The 20,676-nt window shown below is 34.6% G+C and overlaps 1 protein-coding gene and 1 pseudogene across 2 annotated transcripts in view; one reads left to right on the top strand and one right to left on the bottom strand.

Moving 5' to 3' along the window:
- CNTN1 (contactin 1) overlaps window positions 1-20,676 on the bottom strand; it is a 343,680-nt gene that overhangs the window by 281,676 nt on the left and 41,328 nt on the right. The gene's annotated exons all lie outside the window — the stretch shown is intronic.
- Window positions 8,998-12,558, top strand: LOC113257489 (putative elongation factor 1-alpha-like 3; annotated as a pseudogene).

Genomic DNA, 20,676 nt, shown 5'->3' with positions numbered 1-20,676 from the left:
TAATATGGTCTAACTGTGATTCTAAGTAAGTTAACAAGCTTTCACAGGTGTCACTTTTTGTTCTTTTTTTTTTTTCCTTTTAGATATAGTACAATGAGATTTATTCCTAATATGATTTCCTCTTGGAATAACATAGATGTCTAAGGGTTTCATGAGACCCAATTGGATTTCTTTCCCAGGTTTTCCTTGGAGAAGTCCTCTCTAGTATGTACACAAAATATTTTATCAACAAACGGAAATGCACTGAGGCTTCTAGCTTGATAAGCAAAGTAAGATTCAACTCATGGGACTGGAAAACAATTAATTAAAATTGCAGTCCTAATAAGGAAGTTTCCACATCATTAGTTTCATAATGTACCTGCTTCTGCTTATTTCACTGTCACTAGTAAAATTTAATTGCTTCGTATTTCATATATATTATTTTGCATAGAGTATGTGTTTCAGATTAGAAGAAGTAATAGAAAAAGTATTAATCAAGCCAGGCCAGTCTCAGTCTTTTTTTGCATGGTCTCTGAACATCCTCTTTCATACACACAGTTGAGAAATTCTTGTAATTATATTTTTGTTAATTATATGTTATCTCTTAAGCCTTTTGTACTCCTTGAGGCAGCATCTACCCTCTAAAATTCCAATTTGAACCTTAATATGCAAATTGGTATTAACTGTATAGACAACCTTTAAACATTTTTTTCAGGGTCTCAATACCCAAAGCTCTAAAATACTCACATATAAATAGTTAATAAAATAAAATCTGAAGGTAATATTTAAACAATTTTTAGACAGAAAATTTTTGTGTTCATTTATCTATACTTTTGTAGTATAAATTTAATTCTTCTAGCACTAGTTTTATTTCCAGTCCCAAATAATATCACACATAAATGGCTCTTTAGAGAAAGCTTAAAGGGATCTTAATTACTTCCTCTGAAAATTTTCTGAATGAAACACTGGTCCTGAGAGCTATTCTCTTTACAGATGGCCAAGTTGTTGAACCTGCCTTCCCAGAATAACAGGGATTTTGAGGACTGCCAATTTGTTATATAAGGGACCCTCTCTCCAGGTAACATTGGCATCCTTTGGGGTGTTCAAGTAATCTGCTTCAAAAGAAGGATTTGGCAATATTTATTGAAATCCAAAGCTTGACATAACTAAGTCCACATGGTTTCTTCAAACTTGATGGGATTATACTTTCAGTTTCATGACCTCTAAAGAACACTGTGTCAGAGTGTGAAACAATCTAGAACACTCTTCTCACTTTTCAGCATTGTAGTCCTGAAGCCCTTGTGTTTTCTCCCCTCAGTATACACTTCTCTCTCTTTTTTCTCTAATAACATTGTATCAAAGAGATATTACAGACAACTGCTTAAGATAAAGGGCAGGGGCGCCTGGGTGGCACAGCGGTTAAGCGTCTGCCTTCGGCTCGGGGCGTGATCCTGGTGTTAGGGGATCGAGCCCCACATCAGGCTCCTCCGCTATGAGCCTGCTTCTTCCTCTCCCACTCCCCCTGCTTGTGTTCCCTCTCTCGCTGGCTGTCTCTATCTCTGTCAAATAAATAAATAAAATTTAAAAAATTAAAAAAAAAAGATAAAGGGCAAAAGAGGTATATTTCCACAAATAGTGCAATTTATTTTTGCCCTAAGAATATACAAACACGGTCCAGGGCCAGGCCCATGGTGATAATAATAAGGCACTTGCCAGAAAGGCAAAATTTAAGTGCAAACTCCAAATTCAGTAATCAAGGTAAGTAATATTTTAATGGAATATTCTAAAGCATAAGAATTAATGCAAAAATCTTTGGTGAACAAAATATTCAAAATTTAAATAAAGAAAAGATATTATATACTATACCTAGCTAAATAAGCCTTCACACTTGCCATTTGTTTTATCTTTCTTTAGTTAATTGTGGAGTAACTACATTTCAACTCATAAATGTCAGTATAAATATATCATTAAACACTAAATCTATAATTGTATTGTTTTTCCATATTTATAATTTTACTTGTTGGCCATGGACACTCATGACATGCACTTTATGTTCAGCTGCTATTTCCAAAAGAATTTTAAGGAGGTCCAATTTACTATAATGCTATTCTTCTCCCCTTAGTAATAATTAAATTGTTCATGTGCTTCAGATAAAGATATTATTATAACTAATGTCACCTTGATGGAGTTATGCCACCTATTAAGTTTTTTTAAAAAGCATTTGAATCCACAAATAAAAATCACAATAATAAATTATTTATATGTCCATACAGAAGCACTACAGTGTAACTGTGTAATTTATAATAATGAATTACAACTGGAAGACAACTACACTCTTTCAGACCCTTTGCTGATGCTTCTTCTAGAGGAGTGGTTCACACTAGTCATCACAGCACACTGCTTTGGGGAAGACCACCAGAGTGTGAGTACTTACATATTAAAAAAACAGGTGCTTATGTACAATAAAATAAAAATAAACAGACCTTGATGCAATAAGCATGAAGGTTTCAATTATTTAAAATTTGAGAAATGTAGATAATGGGCATCACAGAGATAATTTCTTGCTGAAGCTCCCCTTCCTTGTCTAAGTTCACCATTTTGCATTAGAACAGAGGGGGCAGACTTTCAGCTGACCTAATGAAACACTGGTGCAAAAATAAGAAGCCAACCTGTGTGCAATTGCAGTTCAGCCAGAAAGAATGCTAATTCTTGGCTTCAGTGCTTTCTTTAAAGAAATCATTCAGGCTTTTCTGTGGCATGGAACACTGTGACCAGCCAGGAACTGTTAGAGATGAAAATAACCTTTCTTTGTTATGACCCCAAAAATGTAGCATTTGTTTCAGTTTTATAGGAGACTCTTGTACCTAGTTGTTTTTTAAAAGTGAGGGGTAGGATGGGGTGTGGAACTAGTCATGCCCTAGCCATTTTCCATAAAGGATATAATTTCTCAACTTAGAATGTGCTCCCAAGGGACTTGTAGGAAAGGTACAAAAATATGGTATCATTTTGAAATTGCTCAAGTATGGTCAAAGAACTCTGGGTATAGAGGAGGAAGAGGAGCTGATTTGAGGGCCCTCTCTACTCTTACTAGTTGTAGGACATTGAATTCTGATTTGAAATATCCTTTTCCATAAAACAACATTACTAACACCCACATGACAGAATTGTTGTAAGAATTAAGTAACATGACAGCTAGAAATAATCTATAAAGTATGAACTGTTACACAAATGTCATGAAGGATTTTAAAAGATAACAAAATATAATAAGGCTATAAATTAGGATGGCAAAGCCAATCTCCATTTCTACCGGAAATAAAATTAATTTTTAAATTATTGTTATCAGTCTATGGAAGTATAAGCTAATAAATTGAGATATTGCAGCGAAATCATTTCTTACATTAAGACTTTTCCCTTTTAGGAACATGAATTCAAAGACTGAAGAAATATTAATGATCCTTTCAATTTTTATTAGCTTAGGAAAGTCAATTAATTTTAAAAAGACACTTTAAAAGTTATTTTCACTTACAAAAAAAACCAGGGAAAAAATCAGAAAAGTGGATGGAAAATTACCTCGGTTTGGTAACTTTTCAAGTGGTTTTTAAGTAACATAAAAATAATGGACACTAAAAATAAGACAATTCCATTATAAAGGAATAATTGAAGAGTAAAAGTTTTACATCACAGTACTATTTGACTACTAGTAATAACCACTGTAGATAGTATACAAATTAAATTGGAAATTTTCAAATGCTCATACTGGGTATATTAAAAAATGTATAGTTTCTTTTTTTTTTCTTTAAAGATATTTATTTATTTATTTTGACAGAGAGAGACAGCCAGCAAGAGAGGGAACACAAACAGGCGGAGTGGGAGAGGAAGAAGTGGGCTTCTAGCGGAGAAGCCTGATATGGGGCTCGATCCCAGAACGCTGGGATCACGCCCTGAGCCGAAGGCAGACGCTTAACGACTGCGCCACCCAGGCACCCCCAAAAATGTATAGTTTCTTGAATTGTTACATTTGGTTTCCTTAAAATAACTTTATAAAACACAGACATATTTTGTACAACAAAAGAATTTTGAATAAAGCATACAAACTTCTTAAGCTTTATTATTTATCTTGATCAATTTCTCCTTTCTCTTTATTCTACTAACTCTTCTTGAGAAATGTTACCCACTCTGGGTTTTCATTACTATTAACATATGATTCTCAAATCTATTTCCATTCCCAATTTCTCTTCTAAATGCCACATTCCTGTTTTCAGTTATCTACTGGCCATGAACCTGGATATTTCCCATGAGCCCTTTAGCCCCTTCCAAAACAAACTCAACATCTCCCACCCTCTGACATCCACTTCTGTCCCTTTATTTCTGTCTGATTAAGAACTGTTACCCACAAAATATACTCTAATGTCATTTTTCCAATGCCAACTTGAGAGCCAGTAATCAAAAATGACGGAGTCATATAATTTATAAATAGTTCACAAAAACTTTACAGGGGGAAGAAAAGAAAACTGCAAAGTAAAGAACAGAAGTACTCCAGTGAGTATTGAGAAAAGAACAAAACTTGTCATGATTTCCTAAGTCAAAGATACTTTAAAAAGATATACTCTGCTATTTCATGAGAAAATTAAGTGCTGCATAAATAAAGGAAGTGTTACTACACTAATCTATCGAGTATATTTTTTCTAGGAATTGATACAAATGGGAAATATTAAAAATTTGAATGTGTTTTGATAAATCTGTTGGTAGTTCCATAGTAAATGTATTAAGTCAATATCTTCCAAATTGTATTTCACTTAGAGATGTTAATGTGTTTATTCACAGAAAGGTTAACTGTCAAATACATTTGTAAAATGCTGCATGTAATTTTCTCTGAAGATTATAATGCATATTTCCAATAAACCTGTTTAATTTGACTAATCTAATTTTTTTTCTAAACTTATTTGACAGAGTTATTATTTTTCCAAAGCAGCAATTCAGTGTTCTGGAGCTTACCATTTGCATAAAGTTGAATTCAGAGAAGCCAAGTTATTGAATACATCCCTAGCCTTTAACTATGAGATCAAAAAGGAAATGCTGTGTAACATACTTCTAATTACAACTAGTAACATTCAGATTATATTGGCCAAAACTGACCCTATGTGGTAAACCTTATATTAATGACTATCAATTGAATAATTTGAACTGGAGCTCATTTATATCCTTATAAAATAAAAACAAAACACAGAACAAGTATCAAAAGCTACAGCATAAAAACATTTCCTGAATAAAGGAACAAAAATGGAAACTATATTTTGAAAGGTCATATTGCATACCTTGGAAAATAACCCATCCCACAACAAAACACATCCCAACATCTGAGTAAAATTATCAGACTTAAAAGAAAATTTAAAAAAAATCTTTTGGGCAGCCATATACAATGGCCAAGTCACTATTAGAGAAAGAAAATCAGACTGTCATTTCAATAGCACCTCTTAATGCATGCATACACACACACACACACACACACACACACACACGGCCTACCTATGCTACCATTCATCTACTAAAATATACAGACATATATTTTTAAGACACAATATAAGTATAAACTAGTTTTTTAAGATTTATTTATACATTTGAGAGAAAAAAATTATTCATTGAGAGACAGAGAGAGAAAATGCACATGCAAGTTTGGGGAAGGGCAGGGGGTGGGGAGAGAATCTTCAGGCAGACTCCCTGCTCAGCATGGAGCCTAACACCTGGCTCAATCACAGGACCCATGAGAACATGACCTGAGCTGAAACCAAGAGTTGGACACTCAACCACCTGAGCCACCCAGGCACCCCAAACTATTGCTTAATAAATAAGTGGATGAACAGAATAGAGTGCAGGACATGAACTACTGACTAGATTTTTTAAATTTTTTTAAAGATTTTATTTATTTATTTGAGAGAGAGACAGAGAGAGAGAGCACAAGTGGGGTGAGGGGCAGAGGGAGAAGCAGACTCCCTGCTGAGCAGGGGATGAGGGGCCTGATCCTGGGACTCTGGGATCATGAAATGAGCCGAAGGCAGACACTTAACCGACAGAGTCACCCAGGCACCCCAACAAGCTAGATTTTTTTTAAAAAAATATAATTTCTTTTGTATTTTTGTCACTGAGCTGTGTAGATATTTCAGGTAATTATAAAACAGAACCAATTTTTAAAAAGGAGATCCTAAAATTAAAAAGTAAAGCAAAACCAATGAACCCAATGTGTACCAGTTGGTGGCATTACCACACTGAGAAGAACCAATGAGGATTTGATAATCAACAGGCATAAAGTCTCAATTATGCAAGATGAATAAGTTCTACAGACAAGCTGTTACAACATTGTCCCTATAATTAACAGTATTGTATCGCCTATAAAAACTTATTAAGAAGATAAATCTTGTGTTCTTCACACACACACACACACACACGCACACAAATTAAATACACACATACAGTAATTTGACTGCAGATTCTTAGTGAGCTAGTCTATGGACAAAAAGACTTTTTAAAATTTACCTTCTATCATTAATAATAATATTGGTGGTAGTGTTTTTATTGCACATATTGTTGTATGTATAATGTTGGTTGAAATAAACGTGTGATTTTTGTGGTAATGTAATTTTATCATTCTTGATTTTCCTGACATAGGATTCTTGGCAAGGGAGAAAGGAGATACAGATGTAAATAGGAGGAATTAACTAAAATTCCTGAACTCTTGATTTTTAACTATAAAAATCAGTATGAACCAGTAATGTATTTGTTCAAAATCAAAACAAAACATTTTTCTTACTCTTCCAACAAAACAAACGAAAAACCCAATAATCAACCCAGTAGCCATAGAGATCCCTTAGCAACATCATTGAAGACTTGAAATACTAAAGGAATCCTAGAACTTGGAGAAAATGGTTGATTCCAGACCAGAGGCAAGTTATATACAGTGGGTGGGGTATAGAAAAAAACAGATTCACTTTGAGTTGGTAACTGTTGAAAGTGGGTAATGGGTGCATTAAGAATACATTAGACTTTTCTGTCTAGTTTTGTACATATAAGAAATTTTTCATAATACACACAAAATAAAACAAAAAGAACCAGGTCCCATAGTGTATTTGAATGCAAAATTTTATAATGCAGAGGGTCTATAAATGCTTTACAATCTATATAAAACACATTTTGAAGCAGCTACAAAGGGCTACATTCCAACAGAAAATCTGAATGATGGTAACCTCTTGCAATTATGGTCTAGTTTTTACTTCAAAAAAAGCTACATATGTATTTCTTAGCTCAAAGTCAGCTATGGACTGAATTGTGTCTTTCCAAATTCATATGTTGAAGTCCTAACTCCAAAAGTGATTTTATTTGAAGATGGGGTTGTGGGGAGAGAATTAGCTTTAGATGAGGTCATAAGAGTGGGGTCTTCATAATGGAAAGCATGTCCTTATAGACACTAGAGAGTTTGCTTTCTTCTCTCTCTGCCATGTGAGGACACAACGAGAAAGTGGCTATCTGCAGTGTAGGAAGAGAGTTCTCACCAGAACCCAAACATGATCTTAGACTCCCCAGCATACAGAACCATGACAAATAAATTTCTGTTGTTTAAACCATCTACTTTAATGGCATTTTGTCATGGCAGCCCAAGTTGGCTGATACAGGGCCTTTCACTTGGTAGGGCTCAATAAATGGCAGCAGACTTTAAAATGGTAAATTTCTACGTTGCCTTTAAAATTCTCAAAACACCAAAAGAACATTTTGTTTTAAACTTGAAATATTCTGAGTATACAAACATAAATCAACTACTCTGTAAAATATTCATAGTACCAGAGGCTTAAAAATGTAAATGATTAGAAACATTAAATCACTGATGTGATTACAGAATGGTACTTCATAAAAATAGAGCAGCAACAATTAGAATCATGCTACATAATAATCATCTATGATGTGGAAAAAATTTCTTGCCTTGGGCATCAAATTAAGGTGGATAGTTTTATTCTGTGTAGGAAGATGAATAACACATATCTCGTCTGTTAGAGAGAAAAAAGAGGAAACTAATTTACATTTGTTATCTTAATTAATCCTTGACAACACCAAGAGCTCATTCTACTACACCATACTGTATCTAGTTTTCTACATTATAAACTAAATAGCATGTTAACTGGTTATGTAACATTTCTACTTATTGCCAACATATAAGAACATAAATTTATCTCTGGGACTTCGTGTTTAGCACAAAAATAAAAAGATTTGTTTTTATATAAAAAAGAGCTGAATACAGACAAATCATTTTATTTTTACTTTTTTTCTGACTAATAAGATTTTCAACTTATTTTTCATCTGCTTTCAAAAAAAAAAGTAAGCAAAGGGTATAGTCATATGGAGGGGGAGATTCAAGTTTACAGTTGTGGGGTACTAATCTGTGAGAAGCTGACTATTGGCTAAGCATAACAGGATAGTGACAGTTGAAACCAATTAATCAGGAGATAACTATACTTCAAGTTCATTATCTTACTGGAGAGAATTTCCTGAAGTAATGAGTGACAACATTTTTGAGTCCTAACGAATAACTACATTAGGCAAACAGAACAACTTTATACCTTTTTCCTACTTGTGTTACTAACTCACCATTCTTGAGGAAAAGGTTGTGAATAGCAATTCTTATAAGAAGAATGGGTGCTCTGAGTTGGAAAATTCCTTTAAAAAGTATATTTGGATTTTGGAAGAAGTCACAGGAAAGTGGGAGAGAATAATTAATCCTATAAATATTCATTCATTCATTCAACAATGAGTTATTGGCTGCCTACTATGTGTCAGTAATCATAAGTCTGGGAAATCAGCCACAAACGAGACATGCAAAATCACTGTTTTCAAAATACTTATAATCTATAAGAGAACCAGTGTATAAAAACAAGTAAATAAACAAGATATTTTATTAGTTATAAATGCTCCTTAAATAAAAAACAAGTAAAATACAAAGTAGAGCATGCCTCAGGGAGTGTTTTAGATTGGATGATGGCGCAAAGCCTCTTGAAGGCAGCAACAGGCAAACACCTAATTAACGAGAAGGAACAAACTATTGGGGGGGGTCTGGTGGAAAATATTCTAGGCATAGGGAACATCGAGTGCACTGGCTCTCTATATCAACCCTCAATTTTGAATCTCATATTAGATTGCACTGTAGATTGTACCTCTTAGTACAGTCACCTATCCATTTCTCAGAAATCTTTGCTTACCGTCAAAACCTCCAACACTAATCTCATCTCAATTTTGGGTGGTTTCAATATCTATATGCATGACTCCTTCAACACTCTGGCCTCTAGATTCTTTACTTCTCAATCAGTGATCTTGTCATCAACACTACCTCAGCTCCTCTGTCATATCAATAAAAAAACCCTCCATAATCTCAATTTCTACCACCACATTCCCCAACTACTATACCTCTTTTCTTCCCAGTTCACACTCACTCTAAGTACCTTGACTGCAATGATCTGCCTATCCCAGCAGGACCTACAATCCATGGATTTACCACCTGTTTCCCATCTTTCATCTCCAACTCATCCTTACCACACAATAATACTGAATGGTTTTGCCTTACATTCATGAACAGTATCCATAAAGGGCTGTTAAACCACACCATTCACTCTCCCACTGTCCTAGATTACTGTTTTATACTTACTCTTCTCTCCTTAAACTGTGAACATTTCCACCCCCATTCCATCCTTACTGAATAAACACCATGTAAGTGTTATTCTACAAAACCACAACGTCCACTTGTACGTAAGATTCCACCCCTCTCGCCTGCTGGTATCACTTTGGTAAATCTCCCCTTGTCGTCTTGTATCAACAGTTTCTTTCTATACCCATTGTTCATTTCTATCAACGTACATACTTCCTGTGACTTCTCTTTTCCCAGATAAATTTCTTTAGAAGAGTAAGCAAATAAGAAATAGAAAAGTACATTTCTGGGAGAATAAACGGTAAGACTAACCAAGCAATTTTTAAAATTTACAGAGTTGATGAAGCTGTGGTTGTATTAAAAGTATTAGAACATATGAAATTTATGTGGTGAAAATTTATGTAGTGAAAATTTCACATGGTTAAGAAATTTTTTTAAAATGTAGAGATAGCTAGTAACACATGAAAAATATTTAACTTTACAAATATTTAATGATATAAAATAAAACAAGATGAGATACTATTCTTGCTTATATTTAAATGTATGCATTATAATTTATCATATATGTGTATATACATACATATATAGATGCACGATATACACACATCTATATATCTGTATTTCCACCTATCTATAAATGTAGTGTACCCAGTATTGTGGAACACACAAGAAAGTAAGTGTTCTCATACTAGTTGGGATATCATTTGATAACTTCCTGAAGGTAACTTGGCAATATAAAGCAAAAGTCTAAAAAATGTGGTTATTTCTAACAGCAAAAAATTAAAAATAATACAAATTCCCAACAGTAGGAGATTAAATAAATTATAATATATCCTTATGTTAGAATGTGATAGGGCAATTAAAAATCATAATCTTGAAGAATGTAAGGAAATCTGACATTGCTCCAGGCATACTGCCACATCCTATAAAACAGTACAAAATAAATGATCTCATTTTTCTAAAATATTCATTATAATATTTATTATAAATAATATACCAACAATGATAAGATAGCAAAGTATTAAGAGTAGCTATTCTGAGTTATGGAGCTATGGGTAATTGAGATTTTTTCCCATATTTTCTACCTTTTTGTATAGCACTATATTCAGAAAGTTAAAAAAGCAACAAATATTAAAGATGAAGATGATGAAAAGCAAGGAGGCAAGTTGGGATAAAGTTTTCTTCTCTTCACTTTTTTTTAGTGGGAATTGGTCAGAATCACTAGAGCCACAGGATAGTCACATGGTTTGCAGCCCCTCGTACAGGAAAAATTAGTTTATTGCAGGGTATTTGCCACCACTACCACCACCATATTTGCAGATACTTAATTATGAACACAACTGAGTGATGAGGAGATTCTACGCTCTATATTCCAAGCATATAGCTTGGGCAGTCAGAGGATATTTCTGAACTTCAGTTTTAATTATAAAATAAATGAATTTACTTTTTCATAATGGGTTTGCCACCACAACACAGGTGTCACAAAAACCACCACTAAACCAAAACCAAAACGGGACAGGAATAGATTCATATCAACATCGTCATCATTGGACGTGTAGTTTCGGGCAAGTCTACCACTATTGTTCATCTGGTCTACAAATGTGGTAGGATCAACAAAAGAACTATTAAAAAATTTGAGAAGGAGACTGAGAGGGAAAGGGCTTATTCAAGTATGCCTGGGTCTTGGATAAACTGAAAGTGAATGTGAAAGTGGTATCACCCTTGATATCTCCCTGTGGAAATTCAAGGCCAGCAAGTATTGTATGACCATCGCTGATGCCCCAGGACTTGGAGACTTTATCAAAAACATGATTACAGGCACATCTCAGGCTGACTGTGCTGTCCTGATTATTGCTGCTGGTGTTGGTGAATTTGAAGCAGGTATCCCTAAGAATGGGCAGACCCATGAGCATGCCCTTCTGGCTTACACACTGGGTGTAAAACAACTAATTGTTGGTGTTAACAAAATGGATTCCTCTGAGCCACCCTACAGCCAGAAGAGATACCAGGAAATCATTAAGGAAATCAGCACTCACATTAAGAAAATTGGCTACAACCCAAACATAATAGCATTTGTGCCAGTTTCTGGTTGGAAAGATGACAAAGTGCTAACATGCCTTGGTTCAAGGATGAAAAGTCATCTGTAAAGATGACAATGCCAGTGGAACCACACAGCTTGAAGCTCTGGATTGCATTTTGCCACTAATTCGTCCAACTGACAAGCCCCTGCATCTACCCCTCCAGGATGTCTACAAAATTGGCAGTATTGGTACTGTCCCTGTGGGCCAACTGGAGACTGGTGTTCTTAAATCCAACATGGTGGTCCCCTTTACTCCACTTAATGGTACAACTGAACTAAAGTCTGTTGAAATGCACCATGAAGCTTTGAGTAAAGCTCTTCATGGGGGCAATGGGGGCGTCAAGAATGTATGTCTCAAAGTTGTTCATCATAGCAATGTAGCCAGTGACAGCTGGTGTCATGGCTCAGGTGATTATCCTGAACCATGCAGGCCAAATCAGTGCTGGATATGCACCTGAGCTGGATTGTCACAGAGCTCATATTGCTTGCAAGTTTGCTAAGCTAAAGGAGAAGATTGGTCATCATTCTGGAAAAAAGCTGATTCTGGAAAAAAGCTGAAGATAGTCCCAAGTTCTTGAAATCTGGTGATGCTGCCATCATTGATATGGTTCCTGGCAAGCCTATGTGTGTTGAGAGCTTCTCTGACTATCCTCCTCTGGGTCGTTTTGCTGTTTATGACATTAGACAGATAGTTGCTGTGGGTTTCATCAAAGCAGTGGACAAGAAGGCAGCTGGAGCTGGCGAGGTCACCAAGTCTGCCCAGAAAGCTCAGAAGGCTAAATGAATATTATCCCCAATACCTACCACACCCATCTTAATCAGTGGTAGAACAGTGTCAGAACTGTTCATGTTAATTGGACATTTAAGTTTAATAGTAAAAGACTGGTTAATGATAACAACAAATCGTAAAACCCTTAGAAGGAAAGGAGAATGTTTTGTGAACCATTTGATGGGGGGGGGGGGGGGTTAGGTTAAGTTATTAGTTTTAAAATCAGTACTTTTTAATGGAAATAACTTGACCAAAAATCTGTCACAGAATTTTGAGACTCATGAAAACAAAAGTTTAATGAGAAAAAAATGGATTGAATGAGGTATCCTCTTTACCTTAGTATTTTAATTACTTGTTGGTTTGATTTAGTAATACAGAAGAGAATAAGGGGAAACATAGTAATATTGTTTTTATAAATCAGATGGTATTCTAGAGTTTAAAATGTGACATGTTAAATTTTTTGTCTTTATATCATTTTAAAATGTTAAGTAATAGTCTTCAAAATTATTGGGAACTCTTGGCAACAGAAATTAGAATTATAAACAATTTAATGTACCATGAAATTGTCTTATTTGGAATTAAATAAGATAACCACAAATTGAAATCTATCTTGGATCTCACTTATTAACGCTAGTACCTAGATGTAGGATGAGAGACAAGCTTGATCCCATACAGATAACATAATCAGATATTTTTAAAAATTGTATCACATAAAGAGCCCACCATTTGAAATATTTTAATTGCTTTACATATTCTAATATTTTAACCAGAGCTTCTAGACTTTATAAGGAAAAGAACCTGAAAAGTCCTAAGGTTACTGACTGGACTCAAGTTATACTTGAGATTATCATTCATAGGACAATGAATGTGCTATACACATTGTAGCTCTGAAACAGTGAATTTAGGACAAGTTCAATTGCACTAAGGCATGGGCTAATAAACATCAAACAAAGCAGTCATTGTAAGCCAAGGCTCATCTATTATAAACATGTGATCACACAGGGCATACTAAAGTCTTTGTTCTTGTGTTAGTGCACAGTGGTCAGAGGAAATTATATATTCTATATTTCTTTAACTTGCTCATAAAAATCAATCATGGATTTTATAAATACAAATACATTTTTACAAATACAAAATAAAAAATGCGAAATAAAAAGATGTAGTTTCACTCCAAACATACTCAGATAAATAAAAATTAACAATAATTATAAAATAATTGGATTTTAAGAACCACAAAATATAGATCACAAGATTTTGCAGACGTGCCCTATCAATTATCATTTTCTTATAAAAAGATCTTTGATTTATAAGGCTCTTTAGAGAATATGTAATCTCACTTGACCAGTGTAACATCATTTTGCGATAGAAGAGATACCTCTAACTTACACATGACGAAGCTACAGCTCCTCAAGGCTCTTTCCTTTGCTGATACAGCTAGTCAAATTGTGGGTACAGAACCACAGTCTTCTGGGGCGTCTGGGTGGCACAGCGGTTAAGCGTCTGCCTTCGGCTCAGGGCGTGATCCCAGCATTATGGGATCGAGCCCCACATCAGGCTCCTCTGCTATGAGCCTGCTTCTTCCTCTCCCCCTCCCCCTGCTTGTGTTCCCTCTCTCACTGGCTGTCTCTCTCTGTGTCAAATAAATAAATAAAATCTTTAAAAAAAAAAAAAAAGAACCACAGTCTTCTAAAACCTATTATATTGTTCTTTTCATTGAGCCATAGTGTTTTTGTACAAAATCCTTGTCCGCCATAAACTGAAAACTGTTTGGTATTTTATCAGGGTTTCCTCTTGTGACGTCAAGTGACACCATGCTCTTTCCTTCGGTCTGCCACACCCAAGAACCACACCTTTTATTTTCCTCTCTCCTTTGACTTTCTCCTGATGCAAAATTTTTAAATCTTCAAATCTTCTTAGGCTGAAAGAAACAGCTTAAAGAAACAACCTAAACGAGAATGTAAGAGATTGAGGATTGAGATTTTTGTCAATTTTGTTCACCAGGTCCACTCTGTTTAAGGCTACCTGGAATAATGTCTGGTATAGAGGACATACTTAATAAACTTTTATTAAAATATAAAAGTTCCCTTGGTCTATCTCACTTTAAAACTACTAACCTCCCGTGAGGTGTCCTTTTGCTGTCATGGTCAAATCTCTTGAAACTTCAGTTCATTGTATTGTAGCTTCAAACCCACCTCTCTTCAGAAACAACTGGGAGGTAATCAATAGCCTCCTAATAATCAAAATGTAATGGTGTCTTTTTAGTTTTCATCCTATTAGAACTCATTTACAAACTGAACACTCTTTCTTATAAATGTTCATCTAGTCACTATTATTGCTGTTTTATCTTAGTTTTCTTTGTCCCTTTCTGTTTTCTTTCTCCTTTGCTGACATTGCTTCCCTTACCTAAATAAATAATAAAATTCTTTAATTATGACCTTGGCCTCCTCTCCTCACTTTGCTAGTTCTCCCTGGCTGTATCTTTTACATCATGGTTTAAATTACTGTAACTCTGCCACTAATACCCAAAACTGTTTGTGGACCTCATCTCCTGACTGAGCAGAAAGATTGCACATCCTGTCTTCTTGAATGACCCACAGGACCTCAAACATAACATCCACAAAATAAACATTTTTTCTTTATTATCCTCTTTCACCAAACTGAGTTTTCTTGACTTTTCGTACTTCCATTCCCTCACTAGCATATTTCCTTTTTTCTGATTCTCAGCTGATGTCTATGCTTTCTATTTCTTTGAAAAGAAAGATTCAATCAAAAGAGAAGTCCTAAATATTGCCAGGGCCACATCCACCAACTTACATTCATCTGTGTCCATAAACCACATAATTTCTTCCGTTAATAGGCATAAGCTGCCCTACTCCTACCTAGAGCTAATCCCTCCTTATGTACTTGGAACCTATCCTTACATTTTTAGCTACTCAAAGACAATACTCCAAAATTTGTACCCCCCCAACCTTGCCTCCTTGATTATTTCTCTCTACCAAAAGATTCCCAATATCATGCAAAATTGATTTTACATTTTTTTCCATCTTAAAAATGACAAGCACATTTGATCCACATCTGCATCCAACCACTGTTTCATTTCTCTGCTTTAATTTACAGCAAGACTCAAAAGAGGTGTAAATACTATCACACCTTCTTCTCCCATCCTCTTGAACTAGTTCAATTAGGCTTATATTCTCTCAGACTTATGCAATAGCTCTTGTCAAGGTCCCAGCAACTACTGTACCACCAAATTAATGGCCAATCCTCAATTCTCTTTCAATGAAACTAGTAGGAGTAATTGCACAGTACTCCTTCCTTCTCAAAAGTTTCAAGACTTCCCTAAGCAAATATATAAAAGAGTGAACATCTTGTCCACAACATCCCAGACCTCAATGCCCCTTCTTCCCCACACTTCTTTTCCCCCTCAGCCAGCCTTACTGAAGCTCTTCACAGTACCTACTACTATCTCACATATAGTTACTTTTTGTGAAATATAGGCTCAATGATAGCAATGACCTATGTTTGTATCCATTTCTAGCCCATATGAAGCTCTCACTAAAAATCATTTTTTACTATTTGCACTCACTAAAAATTTCACATGTACAGCACTAAGCATAATCATCAAAAGAAATATTTTTTCAGCAAAAATATCACTGAGCTGTGGTGGGTTAAACTGAAAGGTGGACAATGGAGATATGGGTTGTCTACTTTAAATATACTGTATATCTGTTTTGCCACATTACCTGGTCCACTGTGTGAAGTCAGTGAATATTAATTTATGTTAATGTACCTTAAATCTTTAAAAAAGGACAACTCTATACAATTATCATATAGCTTAGTTCCTAAACTGTTGTTACAAAATGGAATAGAATCCAGAGAAATAATAAAGGATTGGTGCTCTTTAGTTAGCACTAATAAATCAGTACACAAAGTTAATCATTCCTGTAACAACTGAAAGAATTGAAATAATTCATTAATGTCAAGAATGCTATGGTATAAAACCAAGTATAAGAACCTAAGAGATGTTTTATTTGTTTTCAGGCTTAGCATATTGTAATTTTAATTTGGCAAGAAAAGATAGATTGAATATACATGTTGCATTTAATATTTTAAACTATTGTTTATTAGAAAAGTATTTTCTCTTCTGCTAAGTTGTTTCTTAAATTAATTCCTCTGACTTTACCCCACTCTTTTTTCTTATGCTTGGTAGTTTCCAATTAGACTTGTAGATAGATAAATAGTTGATTGAATTTGTAATGAAATATTTGTAATAAAACAGCTAATAATTAAGACATTAGAAAACAATACGTTAATGTCATTTTTGTGATTAAACAGTGAAAATAAAAGCCAAAGTTCTATTTAAACACAGTTTTCCTTTTGTATTGTTTTAAATATCTTGAGTACAACAACAGCAACATTTATAAATAAGCACAATAATTTTCAAGTATAACAACTATTTCACTATGAAAATAAATATCTTAAAAATAGAGTACTATATGCATGCATAACCAATCTTTAGAAACTTTAGATTATTTCAGAATACGTTGGGGACAGTGTTCCGCAATTTACCTAGGTTTAAAATCCCATCTGACACTCTCTAGCTGTGAGAATTTTGCAAGCTACTTCCAACCTTGAGCACTTCAGCTTCTTCATCTGTAAAGTAAGAATATTACCTACCTCAGCAGTTGTGGCAGAGATTAAAAGGGATACATATCTTTTATGTAAACCTTGGAGTTATGTTTCATTCTTCCTTCTCCTTCAACCCTTCAGTATGCAGTCTTTCTTTCCAATGTCTCTCACCTAATAATTACACTAACCTGGCATCTCCCCAGGTGCTCACCTCATATTCCACCTTTACTCCCCTGTAGATCCTTGCACCCAATATTAGCTCCTCAAAAAGTACGACAAACCACTATCAAACCGTACACGCCACTGTCCTCTTCGAATATCCGTAATGACTCCCACTGCCTACAGAATGAAGTACAAATTCCTGAGTTTGTGCTTTATGCCGTCTGCAATCTGGGTGTCTTGCCTACACAGCTTTAGGGCCTAATATTCTCCTTCATGAATACTCCATTTCATTCAACTAGTACTACTCATTGCCTAGAACGAAGTAATGCAAATTCAAACCTCCTTTGTCAAAACAGTTCTCCATTGCCTGCAATGGACTCACCCTTCTCTGTATTACAGCTTTCTATTAAGGAGCATTTCTTTAACAGCAAATCACAGTCAAGTCCATTAACGCTCATTATGACTCATTTTTCTTACAATTTTTATATTGTTATTTATGCTATCATTTTACAGCAATAATGCCCTGACTGGACTATTTCTTCTTTTGCCCTCCAAAATACATTCTCCATATAGCAGCCAAACTGATATTTTTAAAAAGCAGATCCTATCAGGTCACAGCCCTACTGAAAAGCTGCTAGTGGGTTCCTATACTCAGAAGAAAAGACAAAGCACCAGACATCACTCCGTAGCTGCCTGCCCTGCCTCCTCATTTCTGCTCTGGGATTTATCATTCTGCCCTTGCTCACTAAGCTCCTGGAACCCTACCCTTTTATCCCTTTTTGTCTGTGTAATTCTTCTCACACACCTTTGATGGCTTACTTCTCTGACAAGAACTTCTGTGACTACCTTTTCTAAAAGATTCACCAAAACATACACACGTGCATGCGCACAGGCACATAAACACACACGTACACACTCACACATGACACTCTATCCTTTCCATTGCTTTGTTGTCTTCTTAGAATTTATCATCATCTGTACTTTTTATTAATTTCTGATGTTACCATATTCCTAACTCTTCAAATGTAATATAAACTCCGTAGAGCAGAGATAATCTTCTTTACAGCTGTATCCCTAATTCACTATATTGGAAATGCTTGATAAACATTTGTTCAATTAGTAAATTAATCCTCCTGTTAAAAAGCATATAATCTGTTTCTTTACCCAGAATATAAATTCCTTAAGGAAAGAGATTTGTCTGAATGCTCTCATGTTCTTGAATTCAGTAGAGTGGATGAATATGATAGGTGCTCAAATATTTGTTTTTGTTTTTGTTTTAAATCAAGTAGAATGAGTTTAAAGTAAAATGCATGCTAAGCGTTACATGCAAAGTAGAACTTTCAAAGTGAAACAGAAAATAGAACATAAAATGAAAACATCTTTCTACCCATTTTATAAAATACCTGGTTTCTTATTCAATGTGCTATGAAAAAAACTGCTTTATGCAGAGATTTTATTGCCAAAATCATCTGTGAAATTACTTTGTACAGAATTTTAGCTCTTTTGAAATCAAACTAAATCACAAGGATTTGCAAATCCTAAATAAATTGAACTCTTTAATTCCAGGTCCCACAAAAAGCCCACAAGGGGCCTTTTGGATAGTCAAGTGTATATTTCTAAAACCAGGGCAATGATTTCTAACCTTTTTTCTGTAGTGTCACCAAATTTCTTTATGATAATATAGATGGGTACCATAAATCAAAGCACCAATAGCCTTATGGTTTCAAAGGAAACCATAATAATTCACACCAAAATATTTTCGAAATCTAACAGCAAACTATTTTGCTGAGATATTTTTTTTTTCATCCCCCTACTCAATCTCAATGCTGAAGTTTACAGTGGAAAGTTTAAAAAGGCAGACAAGAGTAGGTAAGCAAAATGCCAGGCACACAGTTATCATTCACTGACTATTTTTAAGAGAATATGCAAAACAGTTTAAAAGGCCCTCAATAAGGAGCATGACAAAACATCTGGTCCCAGAACATTATTATATTAGCGTAACTGTCAACCAGTTTAAAAAAGTGAGATAGAAATGCAGTATGTTATCATTTCATTTGTAAAAGATATGCCAATTGAGACAAAAGGAATTACGATTTTTTTCAACTGGAAATTAAATAATAGAGACAGAATGGGTTTTCATATTATATCATTAAGTTAATTTCCTCAATTATGCAAAAACATTTAGCTTATATTCATATATATAACTCATACAGTTTGTTCTTTAATTAATAAAGAACTAATTTCTTTAATAAATTTTGGAATATCCAAGACTATATGAAACAGTATTTTTAATACTTCAAAATGTTATAAAATTAAATATCATCTGGTAATAGTAGACTGGCCAACATTTTTATCTTTTTTAAAAGTGAAGCATTTGATGCCAATACCAATATCTTGATTGAAAATAACTGTAATAGTGAGGGAACTGAAGATGTCAATAATAATTATGTGAATAACTGTTGAAAAGTTAAATATGTAGTTCACTGTAAAAATAAATAACACATCTGTTGAATAGGCATTTTGTGATCAGTGTCCAGTCTCATACACAGCACTATGTAAGAAAAAAATGGAAATTTAGAAGACAATTTAATGTCTTAAGATATTTGCCTGTACAAAATAAATAAATAAATAAAATTGTGTATCTCCCCATAGAAGATAAATTGTACTATAAATAAATATGGTACAATTCAACATGGACTATTTTACAGCTGGTAAACATAGTGATTATGATTATGTGGCAATATGGATCATATTAAATGTCAAGTGAATGAAGCAGTTTATAAATTGTTATACTCCAATCACAAATAGGTAAAGAAACATTTGTTTAAGAAACAAAAGGCTAGGGGCGCCTGGGTGGCTCAGTCGTTAAGTGTCTGCCTTCGGCTCAGGGCGTGATCCCGGCGATCTGGGATCGAGCCCCACATCAGGCTCCTCCGCTGGAAGCCTGCTTCTTCCTCTCCCACTCCCCCTGCTTGTGTTCCCTCTCTCTCTGGGTGTCTCTATCTCTGCCAAATAAATAAATAAAATCTTTAAAAAAAAAAAAAGAAAGAAAGAAAAGGCTAAAAGTAGATATAAAACGATAACCATGGTTGTGATTGGAAGATATTCTCTCAAATGTTCTCTAAGAAAGTGATTTTATTTTTCAAATACATCCTACTAGTATTATATATGTGTTATGCCTCCATCTAAGAGTCTTTGCACCTGAACATCCCCCTTCCAGTAAACCTATGAATCTATCATTAGAGATTTCTTCTCTGTCCATTCTTAAAAACTAGGGAACCCCAGAGATTCCTCCCACTTCTTCCTACATTCACCCTCAATGGCTTTAACAACCACTTTTATTCCACTAACTCCCAAGTCTCTCTCTCCAACTTA

The sequence above is a fragment of the Ursus arctos genome, unplaced genomic scaffold (assembly GCF_023065955.2).
Source record: "Ursus arctos isolate Adak ecotype North America unplaced genomic scaffold, UrsArc2.0 scaffold_26, whole genome shotgun sequence".
NCBI lineage: Eukaryota > Metazoa > Chordata > Mammalia > Carnivora > Ursidae > Ursus > Ursus arctos.
Note: the sequence above shows the minus strand (reverse complement) of the source record. Positions and strands in the feature narration are given on the sequence as shown.